Source organism: Pelodiscus sinensis, chromosome 1 (assembly GCF_049634645.1).
Source record: "Pelodiscus sinensis isolate JC-2024 chromosome 1, ASM4963464v1, whole genome shotgun sequence".
NCBI lineage: Eukaryota > Metazoa > Chordata > Testudines > Trionychidae > Pelodiscus > Pelodiscus sinensis.
In genome coordinates, this window is record NC_134711.1 from 310,393,898 (window position 1) to 310,421,864 (window position 27,967).

The window sequence follows — 27,967 nt, forward strand, 5'->3', positions numbered from 1 at the left end:
AATGTATTTAGATCTACTGATTGCGGTTTCTTCACTGCAGTGCATTGACTTGAGATGCTCTCCCGTTGACACTCCTGGTGATTCTCATTAAGAGGGAGTACTGGAGTGGACGAGAGTGTGATTGCTAGTCAATTTATTGTCTCTATACTAGACATAATAGATCCATCACTGCCCAGTTGATCCAGTCCATAGTGAAGACATGCCTCTGATATGGGCTGTTGAGGCCAGAGAGGCTGCACTGGTGGAGCTAAGGGAGATACAGAGGTCCACAGAAGATACTTTCAGGGACACAATAGAGCAGTATCCCCTCGTCCAGGTGGGGGCAATAATTTTTGGCTGGGGGCCACTTCAAAATTTTTAGGGGCGGGGCCTAATTCAGAAGGGGCAGGCCAGATTGCTTCTGGGCTTCCCCACCCCCAGACCATATTTGGTTAGTTATAAGGAAGAGCTAGGTAATAGTAATGGGGGATTTGATTATTAGAAATCTAGGTAGTTGGGTTTGTGATGACAGGAAGAGCACATGGTAAATTGCCTGCTGGGCACAAAGCTTGTGGATCTTATGAAACACTTAAACAGATTTATGTGCTGTGCTTGGAAAGAGCTGATGTCTTGGTACATACAGGCACCAATGGCACAGGGGAAAAAAGGAGAGGGGTACTGAAGGCCAAATTTAAGCTTCTAGATAAGAGATTAAAATCCTGCCCCTCTGTGGTAGTATTTTCTGGAATGCTTCCAGTTGAACACTATAAACCAGAAAGACAAGACACAGCTTCACGGGTTTAAGGCATGGATATGATGATCATAGATCCATAGAATCATAGGGATGGAAGAGACCGCAGGAGGTCATCAAGTCCAACCCCCACTAAAAGCAGGACCAATCCCAACTAAATTATCCCAGCCAGGATGTCAAGCTGGGACTTAAAAACCTCTAGGGATGGAGATTCTACCACCTCCCTAGACCGCCCCCACTGTAACTTGAGACAATTGTTCCTCATTCTGTCATCTGTCACTACTAAGAACAGCCTCTCTCCATCCTCTTTGGACCCTTCCTCCCCCTTTTCAGATAGTTGAAGGCTGCTATCAAATCCCCAGCTGATCTCGGGTTCCGCGGAAATGCTGTGCAAAGCCCAGGATCATATGGGGAGTCCCCAGCTGACTCTTGGCTCCGCATGGCATTTCAAAGTGGCAGCGCAGCATGGAGCCCAGGCCACTGATCCTAGGCGCCATGAGGGCACTTCCGCTTTGAAATGCACAAGAGCCCCCTCTGGAGACTCTGGTACATTTCAGAGCTGGCACGCCCGCGTGCAACCTGGAATCAGCAGGACTTCCCACTGGCCCCGGGCTGCACACTGAGTTCCGCATTTCTCCTTTGAAAAGTACAAGAGCCCCTAATTTTCAAAGGAGGAATACAGAAGTGCCTATCGAGTAGTTAAGTAGTCGATGGAAATTCCATCGACTCCTCAACTAGTAAATTAATCGTTTGTTAACATCTCTGTTCCAGTCCCCAATCATTTTGTTGCCTTCTGCTGGACTTTCTCCAATGCGTCCACATCCTTTTTGTAATGGGGGTCCCAGAAATGGACACAGTATACCAAATGTGGCCTCACCAGTGCTGAATAAAGGAGAATGATCGCTTTTTTAGATTTGTTGGCAATGCTGCTCTTACTGATGCACCCCAAAACACTGTTAGCCTTCTTCGTTACAAGGGCACACTGTTTGCTCATATCCATCTTCTCATCCACTGTAATCCCATCTCTATCTCTATATATAGTTTATTACAGGATAGGCTACTATATAAAGCCATGATACATCCACATTCTGTACTGATCACCCCCTCTCAGAAAAGATACATTAAAACTGAAAAGGGGGCAAACAAAGGCAACACAAATTATTAGGATTAAGGAAGTGCTTCCATATAAGGAGACATTAAAAAGACTAGAACTATACATTTTAGAAAAGAGATGACTGGTGGGGCATTGTGAACCTAACTGTATCCAAGTGCAAAAGAGCAAGGGGTACAGTAGTATCTGGAATCTGGTAATGAGTTTCCACTGGCTTGACCAGTTTAGTGTATCCCAGTTCATTAATATCATTAACTTTATCTGATATATGTCATATAAGTTATTATTGGGAAACTAATAACATACTAATCATTAATATTCTTGCATGGTGCGTGCACAGTAAATGCCCAAGGTCCTATCCAACTGTGAAAGAAATGTGCAATTAAAATGTGTTTTCCTAGACAAGTCTGAGGAGAGAATAAACAGGTTTCTTGCAGATAAAGGACAAACCAGTGCCTCTGGCCAGTTGTCCTCAGAGTTGATTAGCAATCATGTCAAGTTTTGCATTGCAGAGGACAGGAACAGATCACTCTGCATCTTAGCAAACACCAGTCTGGAAAGAAACCACCATAGCACTTCCTTCACCACCAAATCCCATCTCCCCATCCTCACAGCCTGAATAAACTTTATTTTGTGGGTAATCTGCAGAAGAATCCATTTCAAAGGTTCAATGGACAGTGACAGGCAAAGAATCCCAAGTTATCTTTCACCTAGAAGCCAAAGGTACTGAGCACTTTGTGTGTGTGGGAGATCCTGCCTCAGTGTGTAGACAGCCATCTCGCTGGAAGTAAGAGTGGTTAGGATCTTACCTTGATCAAAGTCTATATTTTTGATGAGTCTACACTGCAGAGAGTCCCATCTCATTTTTTTAATAACTTGTTGACCGGCTAGCAATATGATGAGCCTAGTATAAGATGAGTGCTAAGACTGAATCACTATAGTCTTCTGTGTCCATACTATGAGCTTGGGGGTTTCTGTCTTTTCTGTTCATTTGAAGGTCTAGGTCAGGGGTAGGCAATAATTTTTGGTGGGAGAGCCACTCTAAGATTTTGGTAAGTGGTCGAGGGCTTCACTTTTCAGTGGAGGAGGTGTGGGGTCTAGGGTGGAGGTTGGGTGCAGAAGGGCGCATGGGGTAAAAAACTGGGGTGCAGGAGATAGTGTGAGGTCTGAGTGGGAATTTGGGTGAAGGAGGGGGTTGTGATCTGGGTCAGGGGAGTGGGGTGTAGGATCAGAGAGGGGGTATGGGTGCAGGAGAGAATTCTGGCTTGGGGGAGGGCTATAAGAGGGGGTACAGAGTCTGGGAGGGAGTTGTGATCTGAGGTAGGGGGGGTGCAGAGGCTTTTGATGGTGACCTGGCAGAGGGAGTTATGGTGCGGGATGGGCAAGGGTGCCAGATGCTTACTTAAGCATCTCCTGTCCAGCAGCCCTGCAGCACCCCCAAGGCAGGCTGTGTTCCCTTCCCTGCCTGCTGCAGCCCCAGACCGCTTGAAAATGCAGGCCATTCCCTCCATGTGGCCCTCAGCTCCTGGAGTGGGGAGAGGCTTACTCTGCTCTATCCCTTAGGTCAATCTCTCAGCTTCCTATTGGCTGGTTGTTTCTGGCCAATAGGAGCTGAGGATTGGGTTGGGGGCGGGATATCACACAAAGCCTCTCCTTTCCTCCAGAGTAGAGAGGCATACAGAGCAGCCCTGTATTTAAAACCGCAGCCGCTCTGTCCCTGAGGGACCTGGCAGGGTGTCCATGGGCTGGATCCAATGGCTTGGTGGGCCGGATCCAGCCTGTGAGAGGTATCTTGCTCACTCCTGGTCTAGGTGTAGGGTGGAGGGAGATTTGATCTTATGCTTTTGATTTTTAAGGAGTCTCTTTCTGGCTTCAAAAACAGATGGCTGCTTTTCCATCTCTGTATTCCTCCGCCTGCAGGCCCCCTGGAGATTATTTAGTTGGAACAAACAATATCTGAAGCAACTGTGCTCCCTAGAAGGTTGTACTTTTTAAGCCCTTGTTTGGTCTGAGCTAATACATTCATAATCATGCTGGCCACTGGAGGATGTGGCATGATGAGTCTCTGCTAATATTTGTCATGAAGAGAAATGTTTTATCTCTCCAGCTCAGCAGTTGTTGGGCTAAATTCATCCTCAGTAAAACTCCATTGATTTCAGTGGAATTACAGCAAGGATGGGTTAGTCTTGGTATCCGGGGAGATCTCTTTCATTCCGGATCCAGCACTGCTTTGTCACTGTTTATACAATGTCCTGCATAGACAGTACGAGGCTCCAATTTAGTTCCAAATATTTCCTGCTAAGGGTGGGTTGTAACATTTTGGGACAAAGAAGGCAAGTCAAGGATATTGAATATGTGACGCAACTGGCTAATCATCTCTTGTATCTACACCCATACTTTGCTTCCCAGGCCTGTGTTTATTCTGATGTTTTCCAGACCAATTTTAGAAGTCCTTTGGTGCTGTGACCAGAACACAAAAGATGTTCTCTGTGTGCTGGCACACGTCCTAGTGCAGCGGGAAGCAAGGTCAGCATTGCAGTAGCACGTGGTCATGCTGTCTCCAAACACTTGCTCGGCAGCCTGGTTCAAGAGGTGCCGTTGTAACATTGTGTTTCCAGCGTCCGCACAAAATTGGGATAAAATGCATTTGTGGCTGCAGGGATCCTCCGTGCAAAGCTCTGAAGTACTGGAGAAAGGTGCTGTGCTTTGTGTTTGATTTTCGAGTTGCAGGTGATAGGAAGCTTAAAAAATCCAACACTCATCTGCTTTTAAATCGGCAAGGATGGGGAGAGGAGTCCAATTGGCGCCGCTTACTCTCATTTCAAAGTGCAAATACCAGCATGATTTTTCTGCACAAGGGGTATGCAACCATGCAGTTATCCTGGTGGCTGGCCAGCAACAGTGGTGATGGGCAGGGCAAATTCCCAATGTACACAGGGCCTCAGAGTCTAACATGATCTAACAATATGGAATTTGGACTGGACTGAATGGTCAGAGAGAGACCTGTGTGTTCAATCTAAAAGAGGTTTCTGTATATCAGGGCTCAAGGCTGGACTACACTAGAAATGGTTGCTAGCCTAGAAGCATAGGGGACTGGTGCCTGTGAGGGAGGGGTGCAGGGAACGCCACTCAAAAGGACTGGGGGGGGGGGGAGATGAGGGAACATCCCATTAAGCAATCAGAAGTTTGGTAGGGGCACACAGGGGCAGTGTCTATGCTAAACGGTGTCAGTTAAGGTGGGGGTGATTGTAGTGTTTCAGTGCTACCAAAAGCCCCTCGTGTCAGCTATGTTTATATATCAACAAAAATTGCTTTTCCTGGGACAGCTAATTTCACTGGCTGAGCCAATGTGAGTTTCAGCAGCGAAAGCCCATTTGTGCTGATATCAGTTGTGTCAACAATAGGAGTGTTTTGCCTGTATTTGGTGGTAAAACTTTTACACATAGACTAGGCCTGCATGCGCTGTGCCAGTTCTGGGGACAGATAAGTGCTTGGCCACTGTTAGCCCTTTGCAAATAAATAAGTCTAGGGGTGCTGGGGTATCCATTGGGAAACTTTTGCAGACACTTAAATTCATACACTGAGGTTATATCTACACTTGCACCCTCTTTGGAGAGAGGGATGCAAATGAAGACATTCGAAATTGCAAATGAAGCTGGGATTTAAATATCCTTCACTTTATTTGCATAATTGTGTTATGGCACTATTTCAAAATAGCACTATTTCAAAATAAAACACTCTGTGTAGACGTGTTATTTTGAGAGAAAATCCTTCTCTCGAAATAACCCTTATTATTAAAATGAGGTTTTACAGTTATTTAACAGTTATTTCAAGAGAAGGGTTTTCTCTTGAAATAACGCATCTATACAGCGTGTTTTATTTTGAAATTGCACTATTTTGAAATAGCGCCATAAGGCGATTATGCAAATGACATGCAGGATATTTAAATCCCAGCTTCATTTGCAATTTCGAATGTCTTCATTTACATCCCGTCTTTATTTGAATCCCTATATCGAAAGAGGGTGCAAGTGTAGACATACCCACAGGGACCAATAGGCACAAAATAATAAACAAAAATTGTAACTCAGGCTAGAAACTGTCTCTGGAAATTAAATAAAAATAGGGAGCAAGTTTCACTATAAAAATGAAAACTTATAAAGCACAGAGGTTCACTTATTGGCAATTTCTTATGCTTTTTATACAGACACACTCGATCTTCTTTAAGGAAAGTTTGCCCTCGTCAAGCCAGGCTCAGTCAGTTTATGCCAGGGCTGAATCGTGTGTGTGTGTGTGTGTGCATGCGCACGCACATGTGTGTGTATGTGTGTGTAAAAAAGAAACACATTTAAAACAACGAGGAGTCCTGTGGCACCTTATAGACTAACTGAAGTGTAGGAGCATAAGCTTTCGTGGGCAAAGACCCACTTCGTCAGATGCATGTAGTGGAAATTTCCACTACATGCATCTGACGAAGTGGGTCTTTGCCCACGAAAGCTTATGCTCCTACACTTCAGTTAGTCTATAAGGTGCCACAGGACTCCTCGTCGCTTTTGCAGATTCAGACCAACACGGCTATCCCTCTGATATTTAAAACAACATGAGCTATCGTTTGAAAGTTGCAGCAATAACTGTTTGGATAATACTTGAAATGTATCTCTTGCTGTGTGTTACAGCATATCCAGCATTCTCTTTTATTAGAGCCTGTTCCCACTGAAGTCAGTAAGGGTACATCTACACTGCACCCATAGCTCAAAATAAACTATGCAATTTGAGCTATGCAAATTGTGTACCTTATTTTGAGTCAATTTTGAAATAGCTTATTTTATAATTTGGTGCTGTCTACACAGCGCCATATTTCGAAATAACCCATTACTCTGAAGCGTCCCTTACTCCTCGTGGAATGAGGTTTACAGGGACATTGGGATAGAGAGCCTGTTATATTTCAAAATAATGAGCTTGTTGTAAGACACAGGATAGCTATTTTGAGATACCTCTAGTATCCTGAAATAACACTGCAGTGTAGATGTAGCCTAAATGACCAATAGACGTCACTGAGAGCTTAATGGGATCCAGGATGTCTGAGGAAAACTTTAGACTGAGGAATTCTGTATGTGGGGTGAGTCTCTGTAGAGTTTCTTCTTTAGGTGCTGATCCAAAGACAGTTGAAGACCATGGGAACTTTTTTTTTTTTTTGGCTTCACATAGTTTCTGGATCTGGCCCTTAATGAGCAGCTCACAGCAATTACAACAGATACTTCGTAATAGTGTCATTGACCTTCTGTGTACCGATATGTGCCAGGAAATATTAATGAAATAATGACTCTGGATTAGCTGCATCTGGAATCTTAACACTTCAATTTTCAAGCAGCTGCTGAGAACACTGGGGAGTGGGGTGGAGCGTTGTTTATTTATATTTATTCTTGACATGTCACTGGATTTGCCTTGCATTTGTGCCTCTGTTAAAGGTACTGGTGTAACTGATGATCCAGTAGCTGAGCTATTGCATTGGTGCATGGCAGAGTCACATTTGACATTGATTCCTAGGATTGCCAACCCTTCCAGTTTCATCAGAAGGTTCCTGGAATCAGGCTTTATCTCCTGGAAGCTACTGAAGTCAAACTGGGAAATTTTTACCCCTTTTACCCCTTCTCTACTTATGCTACATCGATGACATCTTTATGATCTGGACACATGGCCAAGAAACACTGGAGACATTCCACAGAGATTTCAACAACCTACACCCCACCATTAACCTCAGCCTGGACCATTCCACACGAGAGATCCATTTCCTGGACACCACAGTACAAATCAACAATGGAAAATTAGACACCACCCTCTACAGAAAACCCACTGACTCATAAAGTTACCTACATGCTTCCAGCTCCCATCCAGCACACACCACACGATCCATCGTCTATAGCCAAGCCCTTCGATACAACCGCATCTGCTCTAATCCCACTGACAGAGACCAGAAACTTCAGAATCTCTACCAAGCATTTATAAACCTCAACTACCCACCCGGAGAAATAAAAAAGCAAATTGAAAGAGCCAAACGAATACCTAGAAACCATCTACTACAAGACAGACCCAAGAAAACCAACAATAGAACACCACTTGTCATCACCTACAGCTCCCAACTTAAACCTGTCCAACACATTATCAATAAATTACAGCCTATACTGGAACAGGACACTAAACTCCAAGAAGCTCTCGGAGACAGACCCACAGTCTCCTATAGACAACCACCTAACCTCAAGATGATTCTTACCAACAGCCACAGGACATACCACACTAATACCAACCCTGGTACTTTCCCTTGCAACAAACCCGTTGCCAGCTTTGTCCACATATTCACTCTGCTGACACCATTATTGGGCCTAACCAAGTGAGTTATAAGATCAAGAATACATATTCCTGCGCATCCAGAAATATAATTTATGCTATCATGTGCCGAAAGTGTCCGTCTGCTATGTATTGGACAAACATCTCAGACACTTTGCCAATGAATCAATGCCCACAAAACAGACATTAGACAGGATCACAAAGTAAAACAGTTTCTTGCCATTTTAACCAGAAAGGACACTGTCTCAATGATTTAACCACGTGCATCCTACTCAAGAAGACTTTCAAATCTGCACTTGAAAGGGAATCCTCTGAACTGGCATTCATGCTAAAATTCGACACTCTCTGCAGGGGGTTGAACAAAGACCCCAACTACCTTACCCATTACAAAGATAGCTTCCCCAATTATCACCTCTAATACCATTAGCTCACAGACATCTATCTTTCCCCACCTCTAATATCATTAACTCACAGACATTCACCTTCCTTTCCCCACCTTCCTACATCCCCCTTCTGTTCTGAAATGTGATTTGTCCTTTTCATATGTGTTCATTTTTTTAATTGTATCCTTTGGTATATATGGTTGTGACTATTTTCTTCCACTATTTGATCTGAGGAAGTGGGTCTGGCCCATGAAAGCTCATCATCTAATAAACCATTTTGTTAGTCTTTAAAGTGCTACATAGTCCTGTATTTTATGGGAAATTTTAGGCCACTAAGGATGCGTTTAGACTAGGCTGTATTTTCGAAAGAGGATATGCAAATTCCACAGGAATCTGCATGTCTTCTTCTGATCTCACTTTCAAAAGCGGGTCTGGACATGGTTTTTTCGGAACCCCCCCCCTTTTTTCGAAAAACCACGTAAACCTCATTTTTAAGGAAGAGCGGTTTTTCGAAAAAGGGGAGAGGGAGTGTTCTGAAAAATCCTGTTCAGACTACTTTCACTTTAGAAAGACTTGCTTTCTAAAGTGAAATTGGAAGAAGAAATGCAAATTTCTGCGGAATTTGCATATCCTCTTTCGAAAATACAGCATAGTCTAGACATAGCCTAACAGTCCAGCAGTGCCTTGGGGCTAAAGCTGGCTCCCTGCCTGCCCTGGCTCTGCACTGCTCTCAGAAGTGGCCACCATGTCCTGGTAGCCCCTAGAAGGAAGGATGGCCTCAGTGTCTCAGTGCACTGCTCTTGCCCCAAGTGCTGACTCCACAGCTCCCATTGGCTGGGAATCATATCCAGTGGGATCTGCGGGGATGGCGCTTGTGGGCATGGGCAGCAAATGGAGCTGGGGCCTCAGGCACATGCTGGCTGCTTCTGGAAGCAATTCAGAGCCAGGGCAGACAAGGAGCCTGCCTTAGCTCTAGTGTACCGCCGACCAGGAGCCACCTGAGTTACACATCACCTGGCTGGAGCCCACACCCCTCACCTCCTCCTGCACCCCAACTTCCTGCCCCAAACTCAGCCCAAAGCCCCTCCCATGCTCCAAACCCTTTGGCCCCAGCCCAGAACCTGCATTCCCTGCCCCAGCCTGGTGAAAGTGTGAGAGTCAGGGAGAGTGAGTGACGTACAGAGGGGAGATGGAGTGAGCAGAGCGGGACCACATAGATGGGGCAGGAGTGGGGCACGGGTGTTTGCGTTTATGTGGTTAGACAGTTAGCACCCTACTGGGGTCTTGTTCTTTGTGCACTACAGATTTTAACTCACTGAACCAGATGCATCTATTGCAAGCAGGTGAAACTGTGATTTTGGATGGAAAGAATGTAAAATGAATTTCTTTAGCACCCCCCCCCCCCAGTCATAAAGCACCATTAAACACTTTATTCACGTTGCCACCATTTTGGCTGATAGGATTAGTTCAGAACTGCTGCTGCTGCTACATAAGCAGATGAGAACTCTAAGGAAAAGACAGTGTCTTGGAAAGAAGGTGTGGGAAACCTAACTAATTCCACCTTTGAACTGTCCTAGAGCTTGATCCAGTGAGCTGCTATGGACTGCTCATACTCCTCCAGATTGAGATCCTGATTTGCAGTCCTTGCTTGTAAGCTTCCCTTAGTCCTGGGCTAGCACTTCCTTATTCTTTAGTGGCAACAGCCCATAAATAAAGTTAAAACTGGTTACAGGGGGTGATGGAAAAAGGAGTTATATAGAAGCCTTCAATAAAAAGTTTAATATAATAGAAAATGAAATCAACTTATTTTTCCATCTGTTTCTGCTTCCTGCTTCCTCTGTCCTTGTTTTTCCATAACTATTTAATATTATGTTGAGATGAGACAGTAAGTAAGTTAGATTTCTTTTGGACTTTGATTTACTGATCTCAAGGCAGATTGGATTTATAAACCATAAATAGGACAACTTTGGACATTGAACTTGACCCTTATTCCAAGGTCTTTAAATACCATCATGTTATTTGTATGTCAAATAGATGGTTGTTTCCATTGTTCCCAAGCAGGGCAAATGACATGATTGACTGTTTATAACACCTAGAGTTCTCTTGAGCTTTGGCAGTATGTTTTGCCTTTCTCCATTTCCTACAAGTGATTGGCTTCTTCGGGTGTGGAAGGATGTGTGATGTAGTGGGGCATCTTGCTGGTCGCTAGGCTTGGGCTGTCCCCTACTGGCCCTTTCTGTGACCACAGCCCAGCAGGGGGGCCAGACACTGCCCTGACCGGTTCTGACTGGTGGGAGGGAAGGAGGTTGGAACAAAGGAAGTACATGGGGGGGAGGAAGAGTGAGTCTGGGGCTGGAAACATGATGGAGACAGCCTAGGGAGGGGGCTTGGAGACTAGGGGCTCAGGCACCCCGCCTTAAGAGGTTTGGGGCATCCTAGCCCCCCTCCTATTGCCACATCACGTCTATGCTGTGCTGTATTCTGGAAAATCAATATACCCCTTTCTATTCTGCTGGCTGGTGGAGGCTGTTGTGGCTGCTATGGGGGTGCAGGATTGGGGGAACCGCGACTGCGTCGTCACAAAGGTATTCACCATCCTGAGCCCTAATGCGTTACACCTGGTTTGGTCAAAGGAGGACATTTTTGCCTTAAGACAAATTATCTGATTTGCAGCTTTTGGGCCTTTTCTAAGCTAACAGATGATGTTCCCCCATGCACTAGTGCTAGAACCAGTGCAGATGAGACTGGCATTTTGAGCCCCATGGCCCACACAGGTTCAGTGTGCCCAGCACATTGCAATAGTGCTGAAAAAGTTTTTCAGCCAGGCTTTTACCACTGGTAGCTCTGGAGCAGCTGCAGTCTCTGGGAAAGTGGCACACAGCTGTCACTGAAATGTATCTTTTCAGTGCCCCCCTGGCCCAGTGAGTGCTGTGTGGTGTTGTTGGCAAGAGAAGCCTCAGCTAAGCAGCTGTGATTAGAGCTGATGTGGGATTATAGACGGTCTTATTTCTATTCAGTGTAGCAGGAGCAGTGAGCTAAAAGACAAATGGTTGTTTTAACTATGCTTGGGATTTTGAAGCCAAGAATACTATACAAGCAAAATTTAGGAGGTAAGTCAGGCTGAAAAATGGAAGCTTTTTAGACGAGTACTCCATCTTCTCATCCCTTCCCAGTTATGTTTTATTGGGGCTATTATTAAAACTCTAACTCTCTATTCAGACCTGTGTATCTTTTGGAGGGGCTTAATTTTAGAACTACCATGAATAGAAACAGGTCAGACAAGCTGTAAAGCTTTGGGCATGGTGAAACCTCTCCTACTAGTAAGGCGCTCTCACTCTGTGAGCAGCCTACATCAAGAAAAGACTTAGTACAAAAGCAAACTTATCTGTTCTTGGTTCTTAATGTGTGTCAATAGGGAAGATAAACTATCCTCTTTCTATTTTAAACCTCACTTTTGTGTGTGTGGGGGGGGGATTTCTATCTTCAGTTTTAAATCTTTGATGCTTAACCAACAAATTGCTGCTATAATGTAATTTCTTTTCATTAAGAATATTTGAAATAACAAAGCTTTCTGTTCTTTGAAAGCTGCCAAAAGAGGGGAGGGAGGGAGAAAGAGAGATTCTGTCAAAAAAACAACCCCCCAAGCCCACACCCCATAGTTTTATTTGCTGCACTTCACATTTTTATTGTCTTATCCTACCAAGAGAATATGCTGTATGATTTATTATATTTTTAAGCATTGGCAGAGTGCTAACTTAGTATAAAACAGAAGAAGACACAGTCACTACTTAGGCATGTTTATGCTCTAACCAGATTGTAAACACTTTTGGATTGTAAATTTGCCAGAATAGGGACCATCTTGTTCTCTGTTTTGCACAACATTGTAAAGCATAGAATGAACTGGGAGACAGAGGAAAGACCTCTCTCAGAGGGGTTTCCTTTTTTTTAGTAGGGCTGGCTGGGTGGGTGTATTAATGGCAATACTTATCATGGATTTGGTCGCTACAGCAAAGAGCACCAGCTAGAGTTGCAGTATGTTCTTCGAAGGATCCAAATGTGTTGCAGTCCTAAGTCGCCAAGAGGAGGGCTGCTATCTCAGCATTGTATGAGTAAAATGTTCCATTTCAGCCCACACTGAGAGAACATTTGTGACCCGTTCTGTGTGTGGAACAAGGATGGGTTTGCAGTAAACATGCTTGTGGGTAAATGATCAGCAATATGGCCCCAAGAAATTTTCTCCATGGGATTAAAGTATGAATTGACGAGCCTGTCCCTCGTCCAAACAGATTAACTGTATTCAGTTTTGTAAAACATGCAGTTAAGTCTTTATTATGTTGCATAACAAGGCTTTTGAGGGCAGTAGTACAGATATTTCAGATAAAGCAGCATTACGTTCTGCGTAGATACATGTCTAGATACATGTCAGCACCTTTAATTATTGGCATGGCTCAGTCCTAAGCAAATAACTCTTCCCCTTTCCTGCCTAGAGGACTGTTTCATTATGAACTTAGTTTGGTTATAAGTGCTGCATCCCAACCTACCACATCATGGGTGCAGTGTTGTTGCCGAAGATTTTGTTTGCAATTTGCAGTGGAAATGACAGAATATCAGAGGTGAAAGTCCGGTGCACTCTCCCAGCCAGGCTCCTGCACCCAGCCAGGCGAGGCAGGCAGCTGGATTACTGGTGCATCTGCACCTGTTCTGCTGTCCCTTCAGAGGACACTGAGCAGCACACATGCCATCCGTGGTGTGCACTGTTGCCAGTGATCCCTGGGAAGAAGCCATGAGAAGGGAGCAGCAGGCTAGGGGGGTTCTAGCATTGCTGCCGGTTTCCCTGAAGCAGCGCCTCCACACAGCCAGCCCACAGCTCCCTTATTGCAGCAGCAGGGACCTGTCCACCAGCCAGGTAAGGTAACCAGGCATCCCCACATACTCTCCCTCCCACTCCCAGCCCTGTGGCCTGACTCCTGGACCTACACACCCGCTGCTCTGAGCCTTCCCCCCACATTCCCAGCCCTGTACTCTGTCTCCTGCATATACTCCCACACACACCACAATCCTCTGCCCTAAGCCCCCCACACTCCACCACACACTTACATTTCTCACAGGTACTGTCATATTGCAACGCCTCAGCTCCTGCGCTGAGACCCCCTACTGCACTGAGATCCCTATGATGGACAGTACGTGTAAGAAATTTGTTACTTTCATCCCTGTAGTATCCTATATACATCAAACTCTCTGATCCATGGAAGCACTCAGAGAATTAGATGTGTGATGCTGTCACTTGTGAGCACTACTAACTGCAGGTACAACACAATACAACAAAATGAAGTCCAGTGCATACTGGTGCTACAGAGACAAACCACAGGGGAAAAACCTAATACTAAAGGTATCTTGCTATCAGATTCACCAAGCCAAGGAAGTTCTGTGCAGACATTCTGTGGACCTGAGTACAGTGAAGGCCAAGATATCATCTGCTAAGAAATATTTCACATTGGCGGAGATTGTTAAAATATGGTCCCTTTAAAAACATGGCTGAGAGAATAAGGAATTGCTGCAAGTTGAATCCTTTGAGTCAGCGTGGCAAGAACTTGCTTTGAGTTCAGAAAGACTCTCATCTAAGGAGGATTGGGAAGAAAAGAGAAAGTCTTCAGTCTCATCACCTTAGCTTCACTCCATACTTCTCTCCTTCATATGGTCCTTCCCTGTCTCACTTATCGATTTGATTGATTTCTCTCCTAACTAAACCACCCATCCTGCTTGCATGTCAGGTCCCTTCTCCCTCCCTGTTTCTTTCTTGTCTATTTCGACTATAAGCTCTTTGTGGCAGGGACCAGCTACAACTCTGTATTTGTACAGCGCCTAGCACAATGGAGCCCCATACTTGGTTGGCCTGTAGGTTTTACTGTAATAAATGTGATTTATTAATACAAATATAATGATGTGTTCAGACAGCACCTTCAGTGATAGGGTTAAATTGCCATCATGTTGGATATGGTTGATCTGAAATGGGGCGGGGAGCCATCAGGAAGTTCAGACCAGCCCATGTGCTGGAATTGGTACCTGCAGTGTTCCAATATGTCTCTGTGATTCTGTAAGGACTTGTCTATACTATAGAGGAGATCGATCCTCTGGAGGTTGGTCTTCTAGCATTCGAATTAACAGGTCTAGTGAAGACCTGCTAATTTGAACTGAGAGGGCACCCCCATCCGCACCGCCAGTTCTGCTTGTCACGAGGAGTAAGGGAAGTTGACAGGAGCATTTGCAGCCCAAAAATACGATTTATGTGATTAACGTAGCTGGAGTTTCACATCTTATGTCGACTTCCCCTTTAGTGTAGACCGGGCCTAAGGGACTATTATGCTAATAGAGTTTCCTCACCCTTTCCCACCCTCTTGTGGAGGGGATGGCTTGATAGGTGAAACAGGTGTGAAAGCTACAGTAAGACATACCACAGCCTCTGAATAGGGTGGTTCCTGAGGACTGGACTAGTTTGTTCTTTGCAGCATCTGCCTTGGTACCTTCACTAATGAGTTGTATGTTTACATGAGATTTTTTTAATAAACACGTGTCAGCTAAATCACATTTGAATGCCACTCCTGGGCATTCTGGGACTCATTCATTTTCACTTTTTGAAGGGGCTTCAGGGCACATGCTAAGGAGTCAGCTATGTGACATGACTCCCTCTGCACTGGCATGCCTCAGGGACCTCCCCTCTCCCTCCCAGCACTCTGCCTTCCAAAACTCAGCATGGGTGTATCCAATTGGGTCTCTTTCCATTGACTTCAGTGGACCCCAGGGCCCTTCTGAGTAAAAAGAGCTCCACAGATGGGTCATTGCTGGTTCTCAGGGTCAGGGCTGGATTAAGGGGGGGACTAGCCGGGCAGCTGCCTGGGGTGCCAACCTATGGGGGGTGCCTGATTGAAGTGGGAAGGGGCACCGCGCGCCCGGGGGCGGGGCCACGCATGCGCCGCTCGCCCACTGCCCAGGGCACAAGTATGGCTCAGTCCAGCACTGCTCAGGGTGTAAACTAAGGTCCGTGCGCTGTGGCACTTCCCAGTTTTGCTTTGTAAGTGACTTGCGGTAGAAACGGGAATATCTATTCATGCAGCTTCTTAATGATTTAAGCTGAAATCTCAGCAAGTGAAAATAGAGTTTGGCACAGGTGACATGATTGTTACTGCTACTTAATGTGCAGGTCCCTGCTGTACCCACAGCCACTGCCAAAGAACACCAGAACCAAACTACTTTGTGGTACATTGTCTCTCAACTTCATCCACCTCACGCTGCCTGTCTCCTTCCGAGTGCATTTCCTGCAACATTTGGAGGCACAATTAGTTAACTGAAAGTAGCCTTGTGGTCTGCTGGGAAATATATTCACTTTTTTTTAACAGCAGTTATTGGAGAAAAGTTAGGCATATTTCTTAAAAAGCCAAAGAAAGGTTAGTGATGGTCTAGAGTTGTCCTATAGTAATACCTAGATCTTATATAGTCCTTTTAGGTTGTATTCTATAAGGCCTTTGCAAAAGAGATAAAGTTCATTATCCCGCCTCTGTAAAATGGGGAGACTGAGGCACAAGAGTGCAGGTTAGTGGCAGAGCTGGGACAGGAATCCAGATTTCCTGAGCCCCAGTCTAGTGCTTTATCTATTAGGCCACACTGCCTATGAAAGTTACACAAATGCCTTTGAGACCTGTCTTTGCAAATTGTTATCAGTCAAGGGACATTTTCAATGTGAAGCCAGCAGGAATGCATGGCCAATGCATACTATCTTAGGAAGGTCTACCTAAGAGTGACCTGTTTTTGTCCATTTAACTTGCCTATCTCATGCAATCTCCAAAGAAGCTAATTAAATTAATTGACATACTTCAGAAAACAGTCCAGGAAAACAGCAATGAAGCTTTGGTTGGTGCCGTCATATTAATCTGTGATTTTCTGCTTGCTAAAAGTTAATGAATGCAGCGAGGGTATAACTGTAACTAAATCTTGTTTAGCACAACCACCTTTAGGATTTCTGTGCAAGGTCAAGTACCGCGTCTACTGGCAGCCCAAGAGCACTGCAGTATAGTTGCAAAATAAGCTTCCCATTGAAGCCAGAAATAAAGTAGATGGGAGTCCAGCAATCTTATTTCCTGGAAAGCTGGAAACCCTTCTGGCATTTATTAGGACTTTCCAGGGGCGTTTTCCTCTCACTTCACTTGCAAAAATGCCGGTGTTTGCCTTGCAGTTTATAATGTGAAGCCAGGCTCTTTGACTGCCAATTCTGATGGGAATAACAAATTGACATGAGGGGTGGTGTTTAATTCTTTATTTTTTGGGAGGGGATAATTAGAGCAGTTCACAGGACTATAAACATGCCAGAGTGTGACACTAGGGCAAGTGGGACAAACACCTTTACAGCTCTTCTAGGAAGCAATATACACCTTAGGACTTCATTTCTCCCTGTCTTCATGTTAGATGTCAGCAAGTCACCAGGTTCTGATGAAATGCATCCCAGGATACTCAAGGAGCTGATAGAGGAGGTATCTGAGCCTTTAGCTATGATTTTTGAAAAAACATGGCAGACAGGGGAGATTCCAGAAGACTGGAAAAGGGCAAATATTGTGCCCATCTATAAAAAGGGGAATAAGAACAACCCAGGAAACTACAGACCGGTCAGTTTAACGTCTGTCCCAGGGAAGATAATTGAGCAGGTAATTAAGGAAATAATATGCAAACACTTGGAAGGTAATAAAGTGATAGGGAATAGCCGGCATGGGTTTGTGAAGAACAAGTCATGCCAAACTAATCTGATAGCTTTCTTTGATAGGATAACGAGCCTTGTGGATAAGGGAGAAGCGGTGGATGTCATATACCTAGACTTTAGTAAGGCATTTGATACGGTCTCGCATGATATTCTTATTGATAAACTAGGCAAATATAACTTAGATAGGGCCACGATAAGGTGGGTGCATAATTGGCTGGATAACCGTAGTCAGAGAGTTGTTGTTAACGGTGCTAAATCCTGCTGGAAAGGGATAACAAGTGGAGTTCCGCAAGGGTCTGTTTTGGGACCCGTACTGTTCAATATCTTCATCAATGATGTAGATATTGGGATAGAGAGTACGCTTATTAAGTTTGCAGATGATACCAAACTGGGTGGGATTGCAACTTCTTTGGAGGATAGGGACATAATTCAAAATGACCTTAGCAAGTTAGAGAAATGGTCAGAGGTAAACAGGATGAGGTTTAATAAAGAGAAATGCAAAGTGCTCCACTTAGGAAGAAACAATCAGTTCCATACATACAAGATGGGAAGCGACTGTCTAGGAAGGAGCATGGCGGAAAGGAATCTAGGGGTCATAGTGGACCACAAGTTGAATATGAGTCAACAATGTGATACTGTTGCAAAAAAAGCAAATATGATTCTAGGTTGTATCAACAGGTGTGTTGTAAGCAAAACTCGTGAAGTCATTCTGCCGCTCTACTCTGCACTAGTTAGGCCTCAGCTGGAGTACTGTGTCCAGTTCTGGGCGCCACATTTCAAGAAAGATGTGGAGAAATTGGAAAGGGTACAGAGAAGAGTGACAAGAATGATTAAAGGTTTAGAGAACATGACCTATGAAGCCAGGCTTCATGAACTGGGCTTGTTTAGTTTGGAAAAAAGAAGATTAAGGGGGGACATGATAGCGGTTTTCAAATATCTAAAAGGGTGTCACAAGGAGGAAGGAGAAAATTTGTTCCTCTTGGTTTCTGAAAAGCCTGGTCTGCTGGGGAGGAGGAAGGGGGGACACTAGCTGCACCCCCCCCCCCCCCAGCAGACCAGGGAGACGCGGGTGGCGGACCGCCCGCATCCTCCACGGCTTTGCTCCGTCTCCCTGGTCTGCTGACCAGGGAGACGGGGAGCAAAGCCGGGGAGCCCGCAGCGGGACAGCCCAGGTGCGCCCGGGCTGTCCCGCTGCGGGCGTGCTCCACGGCTTTGCTCTGCATCTCCCTGGTCTGCAAAGCCTCTGGACCCCCCCCCAGCAGACCAGGGACACCCAAGCAAAGCCGCCGCCTGGGCGGCTTTGCTCCCGGGCAAACGAGCAAAGCCGCCCAGGCGGCGGCTTTGCTCGGGTGTCTCTGGTCTGCTGGGGGGGGTCCAGCGGCTTTGCTGGACTCCCCCAGCAGACCAGGGAGACCGGGAGAAGCTTTTCTCGCTGCGGAGGACACGGGTGGCGACCCACCGCCCGTGAGCTCCGGGGCGAGAAAAGCCCCGTTCGTAAGTGCGGATCCGACATAAGTCGGATCCACGTAAGTCGGGGACTGCCTGTACCTCAAATTCCCAGTGGCAAGGCTCAGCACCTCTTAAGATTTCTCTCACAGAGAAAGTAAATGAAGACAGTGAATATTGTGGTTTGAAGGGGTTGTGTGGAGTGTTTTTTTTAACCTGGGCAGACTTTTGACCAAAAACTATACCAAAAATTGCTTTTTATTGGACAAAAATCTTGATGTCTTGACCTTGATGAGAGAGAGGTCAGTTGCTGCTCCACACTTATATCAGGGTACATAGGGAATTCTAGCCTATGATATTCTATACATACCTGCCAAGTGATAGACGAATTTGAGGGTCTTGGGTGGGATTGTGCTTGTGGTAGCTAGTTCATCCCACTGTACCCGCACCACCACGGCTGCGCTTGTATTTTAGCATGCTAGCTTGCCCAGAACTAGCGTGGACCTCTACCCAAGATGGAAATCAAATCTTCAACTTGAGTGACTAGACCAAGGACACACAGCAAATTAGTGGTGCGACAGGCAGTTAAACCCAGTTCCCCCACAGCAGGTGCCCTGACCACGGAATCAGCCACTCTCCCACCTAGAATTGTTAGTGTATTGCCTCCAGTCTCCACTGAGGAAGTGTGCCGTTCTCAGCTCATTGACTAACATACTAATATATCACCTGGCAGATCAGCTGCTGCATTCCTTTGCTGTGTCAGCTAGCCATTCTTGTTTATAAAAAGAGGAGACACATTTCATGGTGTGTTGCCAAAAGGTTATATGGACAAGAATTGAGCAGCGAGAAACCACTGATCTGGGGAGAGGTATAATTCCAGCCACTAAAACTGGGTCATTATGTCTCCATTCAGAACACCTCATTAATCATTCAGATTACATTTCCAGCTATGGTGTGGCTAGACTACAGAAGTGAATGTCTGTATATTTTTATAAGCACTTGAACTGTGTTATTGAATGAGTAATATTTCAAATACAGAGCTCATGTAAGATACAAGCTTACTCTAAAAGCTGGTGGAAAGGCAATCTGGCTGTGATGTCTGGTTGTATCTTTGCTGATTGCTGCACGTGACTCCTGACTGGGCAGGTGCTGTGATGGGGATTTGATGAAGACTGAAAGATCAGTGTTCCAAGTTTTCTTTTGCTTTCCTTATGGCAAAGCATTTACAGCCTGATCCAAAGCTTACTGAAGTTGGCAGTAGTTTTTAAGGGTTTGGATCAGGCCCAAAAGCACATGAGTGTTTTCATCCTATGCAGCAAAGCACATAAGCCTGTACTTAACAGTGTAAACCTGCTCTGGAGCCCTGTGGCTTTACTTTCAGAGAGGAAAGATGCACAAATGAAATGCAATAGCATATATTGTATTAAAACAGACTTGAAAGGTAAATTCTTAAATAAAAAAATCCCAAAAGACTAATGCATGGTTAAGGATGAGAAGTGGACTCAGCCAGTAACTTGCCATATTATTATTTATGTTTAACCAGGAAGTTTAAAGTTAAAGCAGGAGGCGTCCTGTGGCAACTTAAAGACTAACAAATATATTAGGACATATATTTTGTGGTGGAACCCACTTTGTGCATTTGACGAAGTGGGTTCCAGCTCATGAAAGCATATACTCTAATATATTTGTTAATTTTTAAGGTACCATAGGACTCCTTGTCGTTTTTGTTGAAACAGACTAACATGGGCACCCCTATGAAACATGTAAGTCAACGGTGCTATAGAACATTTTGAATGCTCCGAATTCTCAATATTCATGTCACATCAACTTTAGAATTTAATTTAATTTACTTCTTGGGGAGGTCTGGGAATAGTCTGTTACTTTTGGAAGACAGAATTACCATGACAAACGTTCAACTTTAGCTAATAGCTGTCCACTTACAAGGTTCTTTGCAATGAAAAGGGCTGGAATTTAAAAAAAAAGTAAAAGCTGAAATCAGAGTAATGTCTAAAGCAGGGAGGGGTCTCAAACTCAATTTACCTTAGGGCCAGTGCCAGTCCTCAAATTCTCCTAATAAGCCAGCTTGCACCACCTCTGACAGGGCTCTGGGGGCAGGCAGTGAGTCTCTGCGCATTTACACACACACACACACACACACACACACACCCATACACCCTCTGCCACTTCTGGGTGATTTAAACTAGGGATGTTAAATTTCAATTAATCAGCTAATCGAGTAGTCGAGGGAATTTCCATCAACTACTCGATTAGTCGAGAAGAGGGAAGGGGGACACTCGCTATCCTTGCTGCGCCTCTGCCTTTGCAATGTAGTAAGAGCTGTCTGCAGAGGTGCAGCAGGGAACCTGGTGCGAACGGGGACTGTTTAAGAGGACTGCTTCATTGAAGCCTGCTTCAGGCTGCGGGCAGCTCTTACTACATTGCAAAAGCAGAGGGGTAGTAGAGAACCTGGCATAGGCTCTGCTCACGCTGGGTCCCAACTGCTGCATTTCTGCCTTTGAAATGTAAAGGCAGAGGTGCAGCAGTTAGGACCCGATGCCAGCAGGGACTGCTTCAGCTTTTAAGCTGGCTGCCCCCAGCTCCAGCTTCTGCTTCCCCTCCTTGCTGCTTCTGATATAGAGGCAGCAATGGGGTGGGGGGGGGAGGAGAGAGAGAGAGAATGCGATTAGTCCACTATACAACTACTTTTTTACATTCCTAATTTAAATTCCCCCTAAGCCCCCCAGGGCCACAACTGATAGCACAACGGGGCTAAAGCAGCTTCTGGCTCTTTTTGGTTCAACCATCTGGCAACCCTAGCAGCAACCCTATGGAAGGGGTTTGATGGAAACAGTGTGACTGGGGGGGAGAGCTGGGGAAGGAAGTGGCAGGGCAGGAGCGGAGCAGGGACTGGACTTGGGGGAAGGGTATGGACACCCTTCCCCAGGGCTACCAGGATTCATGTGCCAAGAGCCATGCGTGGGCCAGATTGTGGAACTGCTCGGGCTGCAGATGGCCCAGAGGGCCATGAGTTTGAGAACCCCTCATCTAAAAGTTTCATCTCAAATGGGCTTGATTCTGTGAGCAGTTTACTGAGATATAGTGCTTACTGACACAAGCAGAATCTCATGAGGCTGCTCATGATAATTAATCTGAAGTCCAGTATATTTTCAGGATTGAACCCAAAGTACATGCACTCTCCCATCAGGTCTTGGCAGAGTTCAAAAGTGTGGAGAATAGCCCTAAAAATAACAACCCAGACTGCCTAAAAATACTCAGGCATGAATTCTCATTGAGGACAATTGAGCAAAATAACACCATGCTGTGTCTGAACAGTGATCTTCCAAGACAAACAAAGTTAGAGGCTTTTGGAAAAATCAAATAGTTCATCTCTTCCCATTGCCTTTTCCAAGTAACCTTGAACTTTGCTGAACAATTCTCTTCCTGCTAGAGAACCTGCTGGAGAAATATCAGAAGGAAAACTTAAAGTAAATTTTGATGGGGATTATTGAAATTGGGGAGGGGGCACTTTTAAAATTAGGCTTATAACAGAAAACTAGATTTAATTCTGCATCATAGCTGTGTGCCCATGATATATGATAGTCTGTGGTGGAATGTTCTAGGGCTGTCTGTTTAAATGGCCTTCAAGACATAGTATATGAGCACCGATTTATAGAACGTAGCAAGTAACAAGGCAAACCTCTAAATGAAACTTGGGCTCAAATTGTACATATGCACACACACTCTATTTGGGTACGGCTAGACTTTCAGTATCCCGAAAAAACTCCACCTCATCTAGGGAATGCATTTGCTCTTCCGCTTTTTTTTGCGGCAGAGCAAACATACTCTTTCAAAAGCCCGTGTATTCCTCGTCCCAGGAGGAAGAAGGGGGCTTTCAAAAGAGGGTTTTTTTCTAAAATTCGGCCCAGTCTAGACAGGCCAAATTTTGGAAAAGCCTGTCCCAACAAAAGTAGGCATAAGGGATTGGTCAGCAAAGGCTTCCCCAGCCGACCGATCCACGTCTAGACTACTGCGCTGTGCCGGATCAGCTGATTGTCGGCACAGCGCGGTGGCCAGGTTTATTTTAATTAAGCGGGGATTATTTAAATCTCCGCTTCTTTGCCTATGCCGGGTAAACTAGTTTACATGTCTCCGTCGACGGAGTCATGTAGTCTAGACCAGGGGTTCCCAAACTTTTTGACACAGGGACCAGTAAAGCCATTCACGAGCTTCTGGAGTACCAGTAACATTCATTTGCATATTCAATAAGCAAATGATGAATATTCAAATAAGTTGTTTCTGGTCCTCCCAAAGCACCCAGTGCCAGTGTTAGCAAAGCTTTTGATACAGTCACCCACAATATTCTTGCCAGCAAGTTAAGGGCATATGGATTGGATAAATGGACTGTAAGATGGATAGAAGCTGGCTAGATCAGGGTTTCCCAAACTTTATACTTTAGTTAGAACCCGTTTTTTTTTCAGTACTGTCTTTTGCAGCCCAAAAATAAAAATGCATATAAAAAAAAGAATAAAAATGAATACATTTTCAGTGTTTCACCCGGCTGCATCCTCCACCCAGCCTGGGCCAGGGCTTGGGGGACCTGGCGCCACAAGAGCACTTCAGGAGGCGGGAGCAGGAGCAGATTGGGGGTAAGGTATCTGGCTAAGAGGGAGGGTGCAAGGAAGGGTAGGGTTGCCAGGTGTCCGGTTTTGTATTGGACACTCCAGTATTTGAAGGTTTTGTCTGGGAAAGAAATTGAGAAATTACCAGACATATAAAATACCTGGTATTTTCTAATTAGGAACGTTTTATTATAATTAGGTGTATTAGTCCTCAGCAGCCTGGCTGGTAGATGTGCTCATGCTGTCTGAGTGTGTCTACCTGCCAGGCAGTTCGCAACTATTCCAGGGAGGGTATGGGGGGGGGGAGGAGGCAAAATGGAATCCCTGGCCAGACTCACTCGTCTGCCAGGGTCTGCATGTGCCCAGGTCAGTCCTGCTCCCCCTCCTTTCTCTTCCTGATCTCCCCAGTCCAGCCCTGCTGCCCCCGTCCAGCCCTGCTTCCAGCGGCCATTTCCCCCTGCCTCCCACCAATCTCCCCCGGTCAGCCCTGCTCCCCCGACGACCCTCCCCACCAGGCCCGCTGCCCCGACCAGCCCTGCTTCTGGCAGCTGATTCACCCGTCCTCCTCCTCCTGATCTCCCCCAGTCAGCTCCCCCTCCGCCCATGCAGCCCTGGTTCCACGGCCTGCCGTCTCTGATCTCTGCTGCCGGACAGCCCCGCTGCCCCCAACCCTGCTTCTGCCGCCTGCCCGTCTGCCCACATGCTCAGATCTCCATGGGACAGCCCCACTCCCCCAGTCCTGCTTGCGCCGCCCACATCTCCGTAGGAGAGTGCCGGACCTCTGGATGCCGGACAATTGGAGTTTTACTGTAGTAAAAAAATTTGCCACAGAGTGTGAATGTATGATGACAATGGAAATGTTCAAAGCCATCGTCTAGTCTTCTGTGAACAGTGAAATAGAGAATGATTATTTATAGCATCCTATCAGTATTTTTGCTCATTGCCTGTTGGTTGATTTATGGCATTTATGATCAGTGATCACTCCATGCTTCAGATCTTGTGTGTTTGTGGGAAACTAATATATTTTGCAACTTGCTGCTGACCCATCATTTTTATGTACTTCTTACCTTACAATCAGATGATAAGCACGTCTTTATGTCAATAATGGCTTACAAAAACCAGTTTTCCAGTAAGTGACTTTTAATGTGCTTCATAAGCGATCTTATTTCTTTTGCCTCTTTTCCAGTTCTCTTTTTAGTAAGTGTAGGGCCCCTCTCCACCTGGTTACCTTCTTTAATGCCAATCTGCTTACAGGTTTTGATGGGCAGGTCTGGGTTCTTCTGGATCCCGCCACCCACTCAACTTTATTTTTTCCGATGGATTTATTTGGCGGTGCCTCCACTCCCCTCACTTCTTCCTGGCAGGGTCACCAGGGCAGCTTGGGAGGAAAATTCTAACCCAGGGTAATCCCCATGTACTTGCCAGATAGTTGGAGGTTCCCAGAAAATAACACAAACACATACACTATAGTAAACACAATTATATTAAACAGGAGACAAATATAACAGAACAGGGTAAAATACTATTTTTAGGGTCACCGGTGCCCAGCAACTGTAAGATTAGTGTCCCGTTGGTATGCCTACTTTATTGGGGCCCTTGATGACTTATGACCACAAATTTCTTCTCTGCAGTGGTTTAGCAGTGGAGCGGACTGGGTCCAGTACAGCCCAAAGGACTCACAAGTGGGAGAAGGTGGTAAATCCCTCCACAGGTTTAATATGCAGCAGGTTATAAAATCCTCAAACAAATTCCCTGACTAACTAAAAGATGGTGCACTCACACACTCCTTGAATGAGCCTCCGGTTCAGAGATGACTCAGTCCCTGCAGAGGGGCTGGTCTCTTCTGGCAGGGATCCTCTTCAGGCAGGAATCAGGCTGCTTTGGTCCCAGAATTTCCCCTCACCACAAAGGGGTGCAAGGCTCAAGGTGCAGGTTACACAACTGCACTAAAATTCAAACTGTAATCTCCTACCCCAGCATTCCTTGAAAGTAGGAATAAGAAATCCTCCGGAAAAGGCTTTATTTTCCGGAGAATAACGTCTAGACTGGCGCTTTTCTCCGGCTTTTCCCCAAGCCGGAAAAAAGCGGCAGCCATGTAAATGCAAATCCCGCGGGGGATATTTAAATCCCCCGCGGAATTTGCAATTGCGATGTGCTACATTAGCATCCCTTTTCCGGAAGGGATGCCAGTGTAGACACAGCCACAGAGAGAGCAGGCAGCAGCCCTGAACTAGCAGAGAGAACAGAGCTGACCATGCGGTGATTCGTCTCACCTAGGCAGCTGGAGAGCTAATTCAGCCTGGCTGGGGAAGTTTCCCAGCAAACTCTACAAACTGGGAATCAACAGAGGAGAAATTAAACCCAGCTGAGGGATCTTGCTTTCAGATCCCTAGAGGCTAGTTCTCAGGGGGAAACCCTGCATGCAGGCCTGGGGCTTTCCAGCTCCCACACAGCCAGCCCTCCCTTGTACTGGCTGGCACCAGACCCCTCAAACAATAGCTTCTCCTCCCCGTCCTGAACTCCCTGGAAGTTCACTCCCTATGGGTTGCCAGGCAGACTCTGTCCCTGGTAGGGGGGGAACCAAGGCAAACTCAGTGTGCCTCTCCCTGAGCTGCCAGCTGACAGAGCCCCGGGAATATAGGTAATCTCCTTGGGGGTTACATAAGGTTGACTGGAAGCCATCAGTGGAAATGTTTGGGAAATGAATGTACAGTTGCAAGTCTATGGTTTAAAGGAATTAAATGAAATCAGAACTTTTGAAGTTTCACCATAGTATTGCTCAGTCTGTTTTCTGTGGTTAATCTTTAGTATTTTGCTTTTAGATGTTTCACTTTTTCATGTTACTTGTATACCCTTCTCTTACAAAACAGATACAGACACACAGAAAAAAGAGTTTAAGAATTGGCACTAATGTCTTAAAGAGTGGAAGACATGGAACAGAGAGGGTTTCATTTCAGTGCTACTGTGAAAACCATGGCACAGGTAGTAGCTCTGGTATAGTGTTACTATGTTATGCGCAAGATTTTGTTCATGTCCAACCCCCAGTATATTTTGATGATGTTCTGAGAGGTTACGTCTACACAGCAGCGCTATTTCACATCTTAAGAGCAAGCCCGTTATTTTGAAATATAACGGGCTTGCTATTCTCGTGTTCCTGTAAACCTCATTGCATGAGGGACATTTGAGAATAGAACATTGAAATTACATCTAAATAAGCTACGCAATTTGCACAGTGCACATTGCACAGCTTATTTTGAGGTAAGGATGCTGTGTAGATGCACCCACAGCGCGCGTGCGCACACACACATACACACACACACGTTTAGAAAATGTCAGCATGATAAGAGAAGACTGGTGGGAGGAGCTGATGTGTTTTTATATTTAACCATATGGGGTAGGTATGGCACAGAGTATTCTGTTTGCTGAAATGTGATATATTTTGCTTATTCCGCTGTGTGTATGGATATGACATTTTTGGTCTATACACGCACAGGGCCACTGATGGGGGAGGGGAAGGGCAGCTGCCCCAGGGCCCAGCAATTTAACAAGGCCTGGGGCATCCAGCTGCTGCTGTTATTGAAGTAGTGGCTAGAGTCCAGAGCAGGGTAGGCTAGGCAGTGCTGAAAGACTGGCTTCTGTCAGACAGGCTGGTATCACAGAGCCAGGCCCCATAACCCACAAAATAATCCCAACTCCTTATTGTGGGAATTGCTCAGCTGTGTCATCAGGCGCAAAGAACTGGGTAACTGAGTGTACGGGGTTCCCCTCGTCCCCGAGTATCCCTCTCCCGGTTTCCCTACAACAAACCCACTTAGTCTGGTCAATGTCTATAAGTTTATTACACTTAGGTCGTGTTATAGACACGCCAGGGCGAATTATCCCCTGCCCCGATTGGCGTCGACTGGTGTGCCAGCCCACTGGGGGGGGAAGGGGGTTCGGGCCCACCCTTGCTCCGAACCCCGGCCCAGGGCCCTAAGGTTCGGACCCAGGTCCGACCTAGTGGAGGGGGTCGGAAAACCCCTAAACTCCCCCGCTCTCGGGGTCCACTCCCCCGCCCTGGGCCGCTTCTTCCCCCCTGTGTTTCCTACCGGGGGTCAGAGGACCCTGGGGTTATGCCTCACCCCAAGGCCTCCAAAGTTTCCGACCTGCTAGTTGCTGACTCCCTTCGCTGTTCGCCTGGGAACCTCCTTCTCTTGCTGGCCCGGATCCCCCATTTAAATCGCCCGCCCGGATGACGTCCCCTCCGACGTCATCCCCTCGCGCCACTTCCGGGTCGCCTGAGGGTGACGTCCCTGGTGACGTCACTACGCCCGGCCCCTGGCCGCTCCGGCGCTGTCCTTCTGCCCTGCCGCCTGTTACCGGCCTCAGCGCTCCCCGCCCAAGACTCTCTGCGGCGTCCTGCGCCCGTGCCCCTCCGCCCCCGTCCTCCGGACACAGCGGGGACCATGGGGCTTCCGGAGGGGGCGGGTCCGACCAGCCACACTGAGCTGATAACCACCCAGAACAGTTTGTTTGATCAAGATTCGCTGGACTCTGTGAAGCCAAACTCTCTTTGTCTCAACACCTGACTTGGAAAACACCTGGGCTACG

General features: G+C 46.1%; 1 protein-coding gene across 2 annotated transcripts in view; it reads left to right on the forward strand.

Annotated features, from left to right (window-relative positions):
* ME3 (malic enzyme 3) overlaps nucleotides 1-27,967 on the forward strand; it is a 164,621-nt gene that overhangs the window by 4,650 nt on the left and 132,004 nt on the right. The window contains exon 1 of one of the 2 annotated variants that reach the window (XM_075919400.1): nucleotides 11,144-11,676. The exons of the other annotated variant lie outside the window; for it this stretch is intronic. The gene's annotated coding sequence lies outside the window, so the exon portion shown is untranslated. Of the gene's footprint in view, nucleotides 1-11,143; nucleotides 11,677-27,967 lie in introns of those variants that run through there. 2 annotated transcript variants of the gene reach the window in all.